The 17,658-nt window shown below is 39.2% G+C and overlaps 1 protein-coding gene across 3 annotated transcripts in view; it reads right to left on the reverse strand.

The window, feature by feature from the left end:
- The window catches only part of PTPRG (protein tyrosine phosphatase receptor type G), a 743,963-nt gene that overhangs the window by 333,115 nt on the left and 393,190 nt on the right, over nucleotides 1–17,658 (reverse strand). The gene's annotated exons all lie outside the window — the stretch shown is intronic.

The raw sequence follows: 17,658 nt of genomic DNA on the forward strand, positions 1-17,658 counted from the left end.
AAAAAAAAAAAAGACATGAAGTGCTCCCTGAAACTACTACCATTCACTAATATTCAAACCACACTGGGGCATCAATGAAATATTGACAGAACAGAGAATAAATAAGCAATATAACACTTCTAAATTCAGGATTTTAGACAGTTTCAGAAATAAGTGGCAGGTATAACTTTCCATATATGAACTCACTTGGTTCATAAACTCAGGATTTTAGAAGGTGTCAGGAATAAGTGGCAGGTATAAGTTTCCATGTATGAACTCATTTGGTTCAAATTCCTTTATTCGGTGATTCTTTCCTAACCTACCATTGCAGATGTATCAAGTTCAAAGCCAAGAAGAATTAAATGTGACTTTAAGATGCAGATCTAGATCCTAGAATTTTTTTAAGAGTTCAAATAAATTCTGAACATCCACTTAAAAAAAATCACAGTTAAGCCATCACTACTAACCTACCTTTTACTATTAATTATTCCAAACAACTCCTTCTAATCCCAAAGAGTTTCTTCCCCTTGCATATTTATAGATAATGTGTTGCACATTAACAACTAAAATCCCAAAGCAAAACACATATTGAATATGTGTCCTTTCAAGTATTACTTATAATTTGCAGATGAAGCTATTAAATTAGCTTCTAAAACTAGCAAACATTTACACCAAATTTGAAAATAAGGCAACTGTGTTTTCTTCAGCCCTCCTTAGATGTTTCCCTGTTTTCTGCATTTCTTTGTCAGTGATTTTTCTAAACAAAAGAAAGGAAAGTTCCTCAAGTATGGTCTTTATCCTGACACTAAAACACAGACAGAGGTCAGAACATGACCAAAAAATTAAAAGCCTTCTTTCCTTCTCCTCATGAGTTTCTCAATGCCGTCTAAAAAGCTACCCAGGTACCCTACTCTGGGTAAATCACATTAACCTGAGTTGACATTGGAAACACAATCCGAAGATATATCTCACATGGTTCAAAAAAGTGGCATTTCATTACCTTGCTTAAGAATATTTATGACTGATGTCAAATGAACAATTATTTGTGCTAAAAAGGAGTGATAGGAATCTATCTATGGCTGAAGATTGATCTGCCTCACAGTTTAACTCAAAATTATCTCAAAATCATTTTGAAACATATTAATCTAAAAAACAACCTCACTGGTTTCATATTAAATTGCACTTCCATATAAATTATTCTACCAGTGTGATTGAGAAAGGACATGGGTGTGTACCATCTACCCAGTGCAGCTTTCCAAGGGGAAAATCATTATCCCTGTATCCCTCCTCCCCTATCATGTCTTGAGGGATGCAGGGCTGGGGGATTCGCTCCTCAGGTTGGACATATGCAGCTGATAGATGCCAAATGCTTTAGTCCCAATGACCAGATGTGCACACCAGGGTCCATGCAAGATGCAGGGACTGAGGGTGACCGAGTCCACAGGCTATTTGTGGAAAAAAATTTTTTCTAAAAGGCGCCAGTTCCAACTCCCAGACCCACCTCACCTCCTCACTTTACTCCTGGATCACCATCTACTAAACATCTTGCCCTTGAAGAAGACTTCCTCTTCTACCACTTCTTTAATACTTTTTGCTGAGAAGGATAATGTGTATCATACAATTCTGTACGGGACTACTGTGTACCCAAAAGATTTTATTATTTCATGTCTTTAATTAAAATTCCCCAAGAAGAAAAATTAATTCATTCACAAATTATTTGTTATACTACTCCTATTATACATTCATTGATGCAAACATTCACTCAAGGTTCCCTCTACCCCAGACCTTACATTTACTGAGCTCTGCATCCAGGGTGCCTTGGAACATGGTTGAGGGACAAGCTTCTCTGCCCCAGTGGAGACCACATTGTCATGTGCACACCTGTTGCCACTCTTGCTGTCACCATTGCTAACTATCATTAATGAACCACTCATTGAGCCAGGCAGTTGGCCTGTAGTGTTTCATTTTACTCCTCACCCCATTCTGTGTCAAATATAGTACTACATTCCCATAATAAGGATGTGTAAACTGATACATGCAGGACTTAACTCACATGGAGTGGGAGTACAAATTCTGGCGAATCTGAGACTCAAGTTTGTGCTCTTAGTTTTAATTATACATGACATCATCTTTTCAGTAAAATGTACAGAGTACAGACAACACCATGTCTCAAAGAACTTACAGGTTTAAATAAAGGTGAGCTATGAGAATCACTACCCTACAAATGTTCTTTAAAGTTGACCAACTGCCGTAGCACAGATTTTCTTTGCATAGTCCCATGAAGTATCATCATCGATACAGTGATATCATCATGATCATCCTCATATATCATTCCCTCCCCTCCTCCATCCAACATTTAACAGATGAAGAAAGTAAAGTTGAGAGGGCTTAAATGAATAGCCCAAAGTCAACCCCCAAATGGTAGCACCTTGATTTTACCTGGAATTTTAGTTTGAAATCTGTATCAAATAGATCTATAAAAAGCTACCAGTGGCAAGGATACAATGGCAGAAGCACTCTCAGATAATGCCAAAGGCTCCAAAATTTACCACAAATATTTTGGGGGAGAATTCTCACAATATATATTAAATCTTTATCAATTTTCACGCTTAAACCCAATGAGTCTACATGTGGGAATCTAAGAACCTAAGAAAATCCAACTCAGCAAAGGAACAATTATGCACAGATGGGCTTCATATCCATATTCTTAGCGTCAAAAAGGGATGAACAAACTGCCTGTCCAACAATGCAAGTCTATATTCACTGATGGAATATGACATAGCTCTGAAATAGAAGCCATTTAGTAAGTGAAAGGATTATGAAAAAAGCAAAAAAAGCAGAATATGAAATCATATATGCATGATTGCATAAACCATCACACCACACTTAACAAAATAAAAATCTTTACATTTAATGGTTCAGACCATTGTATTAGCCAAATTTAGTACTTGTTTATGGCCAAAATGACATCATCCATTTAGCTTAATGTCAGAAGCATTATTTCATGGAAGAATAACATGTCACTGTAAGGAATTTCTCCTCTTCTTTCTCAACTTCCAGTAAGACGTGCTTGATATATTTCAACATCCGTATTCCCCCCTCCTTTATCTCCCCCCGAGAGGACCAAAATTTTGTACCTAAACTTACTCATATACTATTATTATTATTATTAAAAATACTTATTTTACATGTTTACTAGAGAAAATCTAGAAGTCATTTGTGTATACACACATACATATTCACAAACACACACACAAGCTTTTGTTTATATATACATCTTTAAAGACATCCATTCACTTTGACCCAGAAATTCCACTTAAAATGTTTTACTACAATAGTAAAGATAGACACAGCTATCTTAACTAACAAGGAAAGCCTTTGTTCAAATTAGCCAAATTTATAATCAGTGTTCAGTGGCAGTTACATGCACTAAATTTGGAAGAATGTCACTCATTTCTAATCAGAACACTATGATTATAAATTATTATGCCATTAGCCCTTTTCTGCCTTTAACTATATATACCTTTCCTTCCCAGTAAGGGAACGAATTTAGACATCTAAAATGCAGCTAATATAAGTCTTAGGGTTTTGATGCATTACTAACATTTGAAATGAGGCGTGAGACCATTCCTATGGTGGGTTAATATTTCTTACTACTTCTGACAAGTAGAATGGAGATTAAGGAGTTGAAAAAGCTGAGATGAATTGAAGGTCTTGCTGATAAAATGAGTAATAATAAAATGTTTCTAATAGAGGTTTTTAACATTCGACTCTGCCTAGTTTGTTAAAAAGCCTTTATAGTTCAATGCAAGAGATCAAATCACAATCCAAAGGCCCCATTGACAGACCTATCTCCCAACCAGGAATGCGGACAAAGATAAGGCCTGTGATAACTGCAACAGGCCCTATGTGTGATCTCATAATGGCCCAGGTCAGGCCTACACTTTGTATTCCATTTTCAAATTTGAGCAGAAGTGTCACTTATTCAAGAAGTTTTCCTTGAGCCCACCATTCCAGATTAGTTTACTTTGTCATATACTTCAGAAAACCAGGTTTTCTCTGGCAACACCAATCTGAGTTTCACTGATCCACTAGAAAGAAATTGAGCCAATGCTGTTTGTGACAAGTTCTACTTCTCACAAGCCCAACTTTAAGTTTTATGGCAGAAATGGCTAGGAGAGAACTTTGGCCAAAATGGCCTTAATAAACATACAAGCTAAGCAAAAACAAAGTGGCCTTAAAGCCTCCCCAAAGTGGCCTTAATAAACATACAAGCTAAGCAAAAACAAAGTGCTTGCTATGCCAGTGTTGCTTCAAGACAAATCCAACTAGATCCGCTTCTACCTACTCTGTAGTGGCAGAACCTTATATAGAAATTCTAGAGCCACCTGTCCATTTGGCTTCCCATTGTTTCCACAGAGTGTAGCAAAAAGTATTGGCATACAATAAACACCCAGAAAATCATTCTTGAATAAGGAAAGTGAGTGAGAAAAAAAAAGCATGAATAAATGAATGAAAACTAAGTCAGTGGGTCCTAGTCATCTTTACATGTTTTGCACGTTATTGAAGAGGAATTATAAATCCTGAATCCCTATCACATAATTCTACGTAGGCCACCAAAAGGCAACCTCACATCAGCACACCCCAGTGTAAAACAATGGTATGGTTCACAGTCCATCAGCATTCCTTCTGAACCAACATTCCATCAGGACAGAGCCATACCTGGCCTTCTTGACATTCCCCATTCCCCACTCATCAGGATGACTCACTCACAGCCACATCTCAGGTGTCTCAAGTAATGTCTCACCTCCGTATTGCTAGAGGCCACCTGTATCAGTGTTGCCCGCTGTGCACACAAGTAATTAACTTATAATGCTCCACTGGCTCTGACACATTCCACGGCATCAAAAATTTCACCAGCAGATAGTTAAGCATGCAAGGTGATTCCTTAGTTAAACTCGATAACCAAATATCACATGTAAATGTCAGTCAATATGTTGACATGCAAGTCACATGTCGAGGGTGGAGGTGTAGTAGCTATGGCTAAATCTCCTTCCTTTGAAATCTACTAATCTGGATTCTGTGGTAATGCAGATGGAGCTAGAATAGACTTGTTTTTGCCATGGAAGAAAAGTTTGCTTTGAGAGTCCTGAAAACAAAACTGCACGGGTCAGATCTGACTAGATGACAAGTTCAAGAAAGAAAGAAATCATGCATAGCATAGTGATAAAGACCATGAATTCTAGAATCAGACAACAGAATCCCACTTTTGCCACTTGGTATGTAACTGGTCCTGGGCCAAGTTACCTAAACTCTTCATCTGTTTCCTTGTTTGCAAAGTGAGAATAATTGCAGTACCTAACTCTTTGAACTACATGAGGTGTAGTGCTTAAATAGTGTCTTGCAAATAGTGAGCATGTTACATGTTAAGTATCAGCCATCATTACTGCCCAGTGCTAAACACACAGTTGGACCACAATAAATACTTGTAGAAGAATGAATGAATGAATGAGCATACCTAAAGCTATCTTTGCAGGTGCTTTAGAAGTACACTCTTGAACAACTCACACATTCTCTGCTCATTAAAAGAAGTCCACCCTAAGGGCTTTAGCTTAACTTTTTTTTTTTTTTTTTTTTTTTTTTTGAGATGGAGTCTTGCTCTGTCACCTAGGCTGGAGTGCAATGGCGTGATCTTGGCTCACTGCAACCTCCACCTCCTGGGTTCAAGCCATTCTCCTGCCTCAGGCTCCCCATTCGCTGGGATTACAGGCGCACACCAGCACGCCCAGCTGATTTTTGTATTTTTAGTAGAGACAGGGTTTCACCATGTTGGGCAGGCTGGTCTCGAACTCCTGACCTCATGATCCCTCCACCTGGGCCTCCCAAAGTGCTGAGATTACAGGCGTGAGCCACCGTAGCTTAACACTGTAGTCATCCCAGATTATTTTTTTTTGAGACAGAATTTCCCTCTTGTTGCCCAAGCTGGGGTGCAATGGCGCCATCTCGGCTCACTGCAACCTCCGTCTCCCAGGTTCAAGCAATTCTCCTGCCTCAGACTCCTAAGTAGCTGAGATTACAGGTACGCGCCACCACGCCTGGATAATTTTTTGTATTTTTAGTAGAAACAGGGTTTCACCATGTTAGCCAGGCTGGTCTCAGACTCCTGACCTCAGGTGATCCGCCCACCTTGGCCTCCCAAAGTGCTGGAATTACAGGCGTGAGAGACTGCACCCGGCCCCGGATTCTTTACTACCTACAAAATTATTTCATTTTGATTGGATTTTTTTTAAAGGCTGAACAATTCAAAGAGATACTAATCTAGACTGCATTTCCTTCGAAAATTCTAGGTCAATGAGACAGTATGCGATCAAATGACAATAGTGTGGGCTGGAACTACCCAGCGACTCATCAAAAAGGCCATAAAAAAGCAGAGAGAACAAAGCCTGAAGCTCAGGCTGAGCCACGCGTGTAAAACCACAACACAAGGACGGACAAAGGAACTATAATGAAGAGTGGAAAAAAGTGGTGAAGGCAATAAAGACAAGAGGAGCTTCACATGAATGGAGAATTATTGGCTTTATAGGTGCCCGGAGAAAGGCAGAACAGGTCTTATCACTTTCCCTTCTAGTGAAGGGCAGTTCAGCGATTTGGAATGCAACAATGTTTGATGGAGAGTTTTGATCTCAAACTAACATTTTGCTCTGGCAGCAGCAATGGAGGTGGGTCATTAACTCATAACCCCATAATAAATAAATGCATGTGACAATGCCGCCCAGGAGAGGACAGTGCTGAGGGAACCATCTGAGAAAGTCCCCCAGTCCATAAGAAAAGATCTCCGTTCCCATGACGTTTCCCATCTCATTCACACTTTATACTTCAGTGAAGATTACTGATTAATTTCACCCTCTCCAAGTCATGGTTTATGTTATAAAGCCATCCTGCCAATATCTTTGGGAAAGTCTCCAAACCACTTTAGTGATTACAGAATAAAACTGTCCCCTCTTTCCCATCAACTTAGTTCTATGTTTCTGAAAAGATAACACATTAACCATTGTGCTCTATACCTTCTGAAGCAAATTCCACATAAGACAATTTTACTTACACTAATAAAGTTTGTTTTCCAGCCACTTATGTGTTCCCTGCATGTATTAAATGAGCAACTGCTGCTAGGTACTGCATAGAATACTATCTGAAAGACTACTGTTGAATTACATTCACTTAAACATGACACCTGTACACTGAAACCGCATGTTTAGAATACAGATACCAAAATTTCTACCAAATTCTGAATATACCCTTGCCTTCTGAGGTCTTTTTTTTTTTTTAAATATATATTGCACATATTTTCAACAAGCATTCCTTTAGTATTTCCATTGTTTAGGGTAAGATTTAATTTTCTCCCAAGGGACAAGCCCAGATCAAGCCTTCAACTTGTCATGAAAATGTTCATTTAGGTAAAAGAAACAAACAAAAAACCTGTCTTCTACAAAGTATATTCTACAGTTCAAGTTATCCACTTACACAAGTTATAAGAACTATTAACAATTTCATCATTTGTACTTGATACAATAGAGACCTGTGAAAATAAAATACTGTCTTTAAATTCTAATGTGGATTAATATGTATTTCATTTGGTATCTTGTAAGTACTTAACTTGGTAGTCTCATAATGAATTAATCATAAATATTTTCTCTTTCTAGCATCTCCAACTATAAAAGCATGAAATTGCATTGAATTCATTAAATGCATATTAATTCAGATGCATTTTTCTATATATAAGGCATCTTTTTCTGATTTTTTTTCTAGATGCCACATGAATCTTTTACTGCAGTTGATGGTTTGTTACAAATCCAGATATTTGGTAATCTGTAAACTCTTATGAAATAATGATTTTTACCCTTTTTGGGGGTCATAGATGACTTTGAAAATATGATGAAAGTTATGACAGATACATATAAAATGGTATTTAAAACTTTGAGGGAGTATGTTTAATAACCCCGTAAAGTCTTATGCTGGTTCAGAACTCCTACTTTGAAGGTGCAGAACAGCATGTATAGTATGCTACCTTTTATTAAGGCAGAAATTACGAACATATATAATTTAATTATATTTGCATAAAGAAACCCTGGAAGGATAAAGGAGAACTAATAAATATGGTTACCTGTGGGGGGACAGGGTGGGGACAGAATATAGAATTCACCAACATGGTGGAAATAAGACTTCTCTGCATATACCTTTTTACATTATTTTGACTTTCAAATGCTGTACATGTATTATCTATTTTTAAACATTAAATTACAAAAACTAAATGACTAAACCATCTCCAAAGCGGAATATGAGTACCGTAAAAACACAGATCTTATCTAAACAGCTCTCTTTGGTGTCCCAGCTTCTAGAACAGTGCCTGACACATACTAAGCGTTCAAAAAATGCTCACTATAAGTATGATTCATGTGTGAGGTATTATAAATAATGCATATATAATTGGTACATGACAAAATATACAGCTTATTGATTACTCAATAAATACATTCCCACTTTTGACTATACTTCCCAAAGGGTGTGTCTGTTCTTCGGAAAAGCTTCATAAATGTGACTGTGGATACAAAAAAATGAGCCTTAATAGCAAAGGAACTCAAAGGAACAGTTTCCTATACACGCCACACTTAACTCTCCCCATTTCACTTTGCCGTAGGTTATATAATTCCCACTTCACAGATGAGCAAAGTTGTGCTCAAGAGGTTAAACATGTTCCCTCAAGCCATGCAACTACAGGAGCAAAGGAAAGATTTCACAGCTAGGTGAACCTGACTTAAAATGCCACCATTTCTAGCATACTTAAGAAAAATTGCTATGCTTATACCTTAAGCAATAAAATGAACACATTTCTTTTAGACAGTCTATTATCCTGATCTTGTCTTGAGAGTCAATACAGCTGTCAACAGTCTTCCACAATGTTAAACACACTCAGAGACACATCCCTCTCACCATGTATTTCTTAGGCTTAGAGGAGCTTAAGGGACTTAAGAGAGCTTAAGGTGTCAGATATATTGAGGCAGAAGAGAAATCAGCATACTTACAACCCGACCCTAAAATCGTTAGCAGTCCCTAGACAAAAAAATACTTCATGGCACCAGGGAGGCGATTTAACTCAGTGCAGGGAGCTGGGTGTAAGACAGCAAAGAAGGGCAAAGAACTGTAACTGGGGAGTACAGAGCCCGGGCTCTGTCTGAAATAATGCTTCTCAAACTCTAGCCACGTGGGCATCACCTGGAAGGCCTGATAAAGGCAGTGGCACCCCCCCCAGAGTTTCTCATTTAAAAGCCTTGGGATGGGTTATAGAAACGGGCATTTCTTACAAGTCCCCTGGGTTGATGCTGATGCTGTTAGTCCAAGGGACCACAATTTGAGAACGACAGGTCTAAAGAAAGCAGCTGCCACTCAGTTCTAGTCTCTGGTTGAGACTGAGCAATGTAGATCCCTGGAAACCTTAAGATTTTTCAAGCATGGCTGGATTTTCTCAGTCGGTTTCTATTTTTAAAATACTCTGAAGATCAAACAAACAAGACTTCAAGACAAGGAATATCTGATCTTTCAGGAATGATGTGCCTAAACTTCCTTATTTAGGGGACCAGAGCATCAAGCCACAATTACCCTAAGAAAACAGACATCAATCTGACCTGAGCAGAAAAATGAAGTGAAATGGTTTATTTTTCCTTTATTTAATTAAGTCCGAATTTTAAGATGCCTGTGTGTCCTGCAACCACATGTTTATCCCCACTGCTGAGAAAAAACTGCACACACACCTGTCCCTCATACTTCAACCCCAAAGGTATTGTTTGGAAACAACAAGAAAAGCTAAATTCAAACCAATGAATAATAAACGAATCTATGTTTCTGGAAACTTATGCTGCCTAAGATAATGTTTGTGGGTATTAGTCACACCCTTTCCCCTTCCTGGCCCCTCCTTCCAGGTAACATCAGTGTTACTTCTGAAGGGCCTCCTGGAGAGATGGAGATAATGATTATGATGGGAATGACGTTGATGGCAAGGTTTTTTTTAACACTTTACTGCCGGTTTGGCCTTGTGCAAAGAACACATATCATCATAAGGAAGCCTTACTAGATCCCTGCTAAGACAATATATTTTTATCTCTATTTTACAAATGAAGAATGCAGGCTAATGGATTGAGTAACCGGCCCAAGTTAATACAGCTGATCAGTGAAGGGTCTAGGATTTCAGCCCAGTCTCTATTATGCAAGATTTTACACATACCACTCACTGCCTCAATTTTAGGAAATTCAAAAGCTGAGCTACAGGGGAATACAGGGGACAGCGGTCAGAACACAGGAATGCAGGATACCCCCCAAGACCCATTATAAAGCTATAATTACTTAATGACAAAAGCAACCAGCCTAAAACCATCTCGTCTTCTGATGCAGAAGCGAGGGGGACAAAAATGCCTAACTTACTAACCAAAAAATCCCACCCTTGTCGTATCTGGACGATTAGATCTGCATTTAGGAAGGAAAAACAATGACTCTAGTCATCTGTCAAGCAAAGTATATTAAATTTCTTGTTCCCAAGACAGATCTCAATGATCAGTTTTACTTAAGCTCAGTCTCCAGAGTAGACTTCATAACTTAGGTTTATGACTTGATCAAATGATGCAGAAAAACAACCCCAAAAGCTAAATGATTATATTATGCACATTACAGAGTGCCATGTTCATGGCAGGGCAGCTGACTACACAAACAGGGAATTTATCACCCTGATACAGATGGCCTAACAAAGGCTTCCGTTTCAGTCATTCAAGAAGAAGAGGCCACGTCACCACTCCAGGAGATGCATGACAGCCAGACAGTTGCACGTTAAAGAGACATTTACGGGGCTCCTAATGGATACCAAGCACCGAGATCCAAGGTGAACAAGGCAGGACAGCCTTCAGGGGTTTGCATTCCAGCGGGGGAGAAAGGCATGAAGCAAGTAAACTACCACAAACTTGTGTAAATGCAGCTTGTGAAAAAGAACATAAGATAACTGAATGTGAAATAAAAATATCAAGGAGACCCTACAGAATACAGGGACTCCTGAGAAGGTGGCACACAAGCTGAGCCCTGATGAATATATAAAAATGAGGGGAGGGGCATTCCAGGCACATGGAACAGCATGAACAAAAGCTGCAGAGGAGAAGACAACGATGAGAACAGCACAGAACGTTAGGGGGCAGGACAGAGCTCAGCACAGGCAGATGTGAAATGAAAGGAATGTACCATTCTCTTAAAGGGCAAAGAAGAACCAAATGACACTGGGCTTCAGTGGTCCAGGAGGGTTTCTCACACAGGCAGGGACACTGATCAAGCATTAGGGTGTAGGGGGTAAATTTCAGAGGAGAAAACACAAGTGTTGTGAACATAAGCAATTTTGAAAAGAAAACCACAACTAATATGGCTACTATTTTCCTCCATCCAAATGAGTCACTCTCCAGCACCTTTGAGTGGCACAGTTGCATGCAGATACCAATCACTTGCTTCCAACAATCATTTCTGCTCCTCCAAACCCATCCCTTAGTGTTAGGAACCAAGACACTCAGCAGGATTCAGCATTACTGCCTGAGCTCCGCCTCCTGTTAGGTCAGCGGCGGCATTACATTCTCATAGGAGCGCGAACCCCATTGAACTGCGCATGCAAGGGATCCAGGTTGCACGTGCCTGATGATCCGAGGTGGAAGAGTTTCATCCCAAAACCATCCCCCCCAACCACCATGGAAAAACGGTCTTCCACAAAACCAGTCCCTGATGCCAAAAAGGTTGGGGACCACTGGCTTGGGAACCTGTCTGCTTGAGGGTAGTTCTCCAAATCAGGTGAGCCTCTCTTAGATGTCCTCCTTTCTTCAGGGCCTTGGCTAAACTAACACAGGTGGACTCTTGACCCAGAGAAGGCCATGATATTCTCTCTGCAGGGAATATGAAATTGGAACCCATAACTAGTCATATTGAGGCCTTAGATTTGCAGGGACTGGAGGGAGCGGCATTCCTGGTAAGTCATTACTTAATGAAAGAGAACAAGAAGCTTGAATCAGACTGACAGATGCTGGTACCATGGTACAGCAATACCATCAGTCCAAGAGACAGAAAGATAGTGAGTGGGGCAGAGGAGTGGGGCTCCTAGGACTTTCCCAGAAGTGGCCCCTTTCCCCACTGAGTCCTGGCTAGATGTACTGCCTAGCCTTGAGTGTGAGAGACATCCTTGTATTCCCCAAAGAACCTCCTGCCTTTGCCTAAAGTAAGTTCGTGTGGATTTCCATTCTTGCCACTAAATGATCCTTAAATGACACAATGAGAGTCCTTTTAGAGGGCATTAGGCTAGAAAAATGTGACTATCTCCAATTCAAGCAATTAATTATAAAGTGTATATTCTGCGTTCAGCAGGAGAAAGCAAAGATGGATAAGATTCAATTTCTATCTTTGAAGACTTTGCCATTCAGCAGGAAAGATGATCATAAGGAGAACTTATGTAAGGCAGATTCATGAAACACAACAACAAAAGAAAAAACCTGTAACGATGGAGGCATACAAAAGAGGAAAATTAATTCAAACTAAGAGAATCAGGGATGCCTTCACAGGAGAGGCAGCATTTTAAGAACCCTTGACCTTCATGAGTCTTCAAATTACAGGCAGCATTACTAGGTTGCTATGATTTTACCTGATTGAAGAAAATTCCAGCCAGGCATGGTGGCTCAGGCCTACAATCCCAGCACTTTGGGAGGCTGAAGTGGGCCGATAACTTGATGTCAGGAGTTTGAGACCAGCCTGGCCTGGCCAACACAGGGAAACTCCATGTCTACTAAAAATACAAAAAAAAATTAGCCAGGTGTGGTGGCACGAAGCTATAGTCCCAGCTGCTCGGGAGACTGAGACAGGAGAAATGTTTGAACTCGGGAGGCAGAGGTTGCAGTGAGTTAAGATGGCCCCGCTGCACTCCAGGCTGGGCAACAGAGTGAGAGTCTGTCTCAAAAAAAAAAGAAAAAAAAGAAAGGTCCTTGAATATTTGTAACTAGCCCCGAATACGCAGAAATTGAAGTAATAATTAAAGTCTAACATGGTTTGCTTGGAAGAATAAAAAGGATGACTAACAAACGAGAAAAATACATAAACCTCATTAAGGCAAATGCTCCAAGCCAGGTAACAAAAGGAAAATTTTACAAGAGTCACAGGTTATTAAGTGGATACAGACATCTGCTTTCAGACCAGGAAAGGGATGGTCAAACCACCTAAGTGTCATTGTTTCAGCCCAAAAGCCCCTCTCTGAGGCTTTCAAGTGGGGTGATTCAATAGTGTAAAACTGGATGCTGCAACTCAATTAAAATGGAATCACATGAAAATAGGGGCTCTTCACAAATGGCCTGTAAGACACAAGATTAAATCCTTTTGACCAGTCACTCCAGGAGTATGTGGAATAGATTTCTTCCACCTTCTCCTGCAGAAGCTACTGAATGACACCAGCACTAAGACAGGAGAGGAAGGCATCCCCTTGGAAGCCATTTAATGATCACCTAATTGTTCCCGTGGTTAGGAAAGAGCTGGCAGAAGACTTGTGTTTAGTGATTACATGTTTCCTGCTCTCCATGAAAATGCTGCATCCAAGTCAATAAATTTGTGGAGTACATTACACAGCACAGTGCATCATTCACCTAGAACTGCACAGGCAAAGAAGTGGAGCAGATGGCAAGTGAGAAAGAAATATTGATCACCATGAATAATTTTTACTAAAAAGCATATAAAAACTGGATTTTAAAATATTTCAAAATAATTTATTCACTGTGGTCTCACTGTTTTACATTTCTGTTTATAAATATTTACAACGCACTACCTTCGTTAAATAATTATTATTCAGTGTTCACAGTAAAGAGAAAGGCATCAGAGACTGACTGTTTGTGTGTATGCCTCTCCTAATCTGTGTGACAATATTTTAATTTAGCATTAATTCTCAACTCTTCTCAGTTAAACGTACATGGCTTTATTTGCTCTCTGTTTCAGGTGATATTTATAGATGAGCAGCATGCATTCACAGTACAAGTTTTTATTTGTAGTGATTTAGTGATACAAGGGAGAGACTTCAAGTTAATATTAATGTGGAATACTAACACGTTTTCAACCTAATTTCCTATGTACCCTAAACAAGTCAATGGAATAAAAGAGGCAAAGCACAGAAACGGGCATGACTCAAAGCAATTTCATTAAAGAATGTTTTAAAGGAGTGAAAAACACACTGTGGTACTATTCCAGGATAAAGAGGGAAAGAGCTAAAGAGCCAATAACTAAGACCCCTCCCTGCATGTCACATAGCCTTTCCAATCAGAAATGTCACTACAAAAGGTATGTAATTGTACTTGATCATTGCCAGCAGGAAAAATCTCAATATACGCATATGAGAAGTCTTAGTATAGTCTCTCATTTTAACGTATCAGTAACAGTCCTATTTGCCCTGCTTCGTTTTCCTTATTTCCTTTCAGTTTGCCTGCATTTAACCTCCAGATATGATGACTGGCATATCTATTGAATTAATTGTTAAGCTGGTTTTTTAGAATACAGATTAGTAAATGATTGCTCAGTCTTCCTGGATCTCTTTAAACTAACCGAACTAGAACTTACTAGAGCCACATTAAATATTTTTTCAATGAGTAGTGAGGCTGAGGGGCAAGAATAGTAAGTATGACCAAAAGTTCTGGGAAGAAGGTTGTGAAATGATTCTGCTGCAGACAGCTGGAATATTAGTGTCTCCAACTGTCTCTTCTTCCCTGTAGAATAAATGTATGAATATGTAGTAAGCGTGTGTGTGTGTGTGTGTGTGTGTGTGAGACAGAGAGAGAGAGAGAGAGCGCGCGCGTGCACGCGAGTGAGCGCTGGATGTTATGGGGACATACATATGTTACACAAGTAATTAATGGAATGAAAATTAAAAATAAATTCTCACAGTCCTCTTTGGAAGATAATCACATATCTGTTGGAGATAAAGACATACAACTAAAAGACAGAAAAGTCCATTTTTCTTATATATATATAATTTTTTTCCCCTTAGTCCACATGCTCTTTCATTTTCAGGTTAAACTAAGGGGTTAATATTTGTTCCTTTCTCCAGAAATAATGAACTTGGCAATTCTATCTCTGAAATTGAAATTCTGTTCTTTAGTGAGCATAACATATTACATTGTGTTACACTCCTATTTTAGGAGTAAAGAAAAAAGTAAGATTTCTGTCGACACTCCACAGTGCTATGAAACAAAGTATTTTTATTTTATTTCAGATAATATTAAAATCACCTGTTGTTAAAGGAGAACTTTCTCAAGTATATCAGTACGCACATAGAGGTATGTGTGTGACTACGAATGCTATTATTTCAGTAGAACTGAAACATAATATAAATCTTTAACTCCCTAGAGTAACACAGTATGGTAATCACCAGGAACACTCCCGTGCCAAAGTAAATTTAAGACAAGGGTATTTTTAATAATGGCTAACGGTGGGGAATTTGACATTCAGTTATAATGGAGCAGCCAGGTTTCTAGCCAGATATCTATATTGCTCAGGATCCAAGCATACATATAAAGAGATTTAAGCCACAGTTATACGTTTATGCAATTTTATTCCTGGAGCCTAATTCACATACATTTATGTAGATGCTCATGCATTTTCGCTAAGTCCAAAATGAGATAACATAGCATTGCAGGTTACAAATATTATTTTAAAGTTAAAAACAATTTAAACATTACCATTGTCATTAGCTAATGGCTTTTATCGTCCTGTGGGACAATAAAAGCATTAAAAATCAATTTACATAGCATTTACTTCGCCTAAAAGAAAAAAAAGAGTGGCCATTAACATTTTCCAGTTAAAAACATCTAACATGCTATTGGGTCACAAATAATAAAGACTTGGGTTCGTAGAGGAAGGTCTGAAAAAGACTGAAGCAGAACAGAATAAAGTTCAAGGCTATGACATATCGTACACAGATCCAAAGCAGTCAGTAATTCTTATCCATCATGTTTTCAGCCTAAACCATAGTATATATTCAGTAACTAAGGTGGAGGTTAATGTTAGATTAATTGCTGGGAGATGCCATTATGTATGGCCATTAAATTGAAGTAATACTATGATGATAACAATTTATCACAACTTGATTCCATCAGATGATTATTAGAAAAGTTTCCCATCTTCCTCAGGACATGTTGGTACTGTTCGATCAAACTCACAAGCATGCAATCGCTTTTACCTAAACTGATCTGTCTTCAAGCTTGTCCTTTCCCATCTGATTTGTTAGGTCCTCCAACTCCACATCTCATTGAGATGTTCTCATCTGTTCATCCTTATGCTGCAGAATTCCCATAATATCACCACAAAACATTTCCAGTGGACCACTGCTATGACTTAACTCAAGGAAAAATAATGGATGTAGTATGCGATTTTGTAAGGGAAGTATCTTACAAGTGTCATTGTTTGACAAATCTTCACCTTAAATTCTCCCCCTGGCTTCGCTTGAGTCTAGCCTCCTCTCTCCAATCCTGCCAGCTCATACTATGCCATTTTTTCAGGGCTAGAATAAACGTCTCCCCACGAATCTCTGAAGGTCTCTATTGCTTACTTCATTTAATAGAAAAGCTCTACAAGTCAGCCCTATACAGAACATCAAAGTGATGAGAGCAGATAGTACTGATAGCTTTCTCCAGCCCTAAGAGTCTGAGATCCTGTGTTTCAACACCATCACCAGCCCAACCTCTCTCAACATTACACTCATCTGTAAACAAACATATACCAATTTACCACCAATACATTTCCCAGCACACCACCACTAATACCACCAATACATTTCCCAGCACACCACCAAGGATTATTTAAAAATGAACCTCAAAGAAGAGAAGTTTAACAGAGAACCATGCATACATTCAAACCTCAGTAATGAACCACTATATTTGGTGGGGGCGGGAGGTTGGGCAGGGAAGGGATTTAGGTGCTAAAGTCAGCAAGAAACATGAAGCCAAGCAGGGCATCGTCAAAATTACTCTCAAGAAACCTCTAGGAAAACAAACTGAAGACCAATGAGTCTGTCCTCTCCCCAGCTTTCCAATCCAACACTCTTCATCCAAGGCAGTACTACATATTTGCGGCTGGTTTGCAACTTAGTCTTATGTAGGAAGTAGATGTATCCTTAAACTCAGAATCATGTGACAAAGTCACTATAGGAACAGGTCGAAGCGTCTGAGAGAGCAGCAGATTATATCACTCCCTTGTATTTTATCTGGGGCATTTGTGCTTTAGAGTAGCAGAACTTCTTACTCTACATACACGGAAGGGTTTTTGTTTCCTTCCCCTGGCCCTCACAGAGTGTAGTTTACTATGACTGACCGTGCTGAAAGAATGGAAGGTGCATCTCCATCACCCTTCTACATTGGAGGAGGAAATGCAGGAGTGAGCCTTGGGGGTAGAAATTATGTTAATTAGACAAGCAGCAGGAAAGGAGCCTAGTCTGTGGGAAGGGTCTCCCCTCCCCATACACCCACCACAACAATCACATTTATTACACTGCTTAATTGCCATTGCAATATCCAACCTTAATTTACTAGGGAGCCCGTAGGTAACCTTTAGAAGTGCTGCCTGGCATCCAGAAGCGCTCACATTCCT

This window comes from Nomascus leucogenys, chromosome 21 (genome assembly GCF_006542625.1).
Source record: "Nomascus leucogenys isolate Asia chromosome 21, Asia_NLE_v1, whole genome shotgun sequence".
Lineage (NCBI taxonomy): Eukaryota > Metazoa > Chordata > Mammalia > Primates > Hylobatidae > Nomascus > Nomascus leucogenys.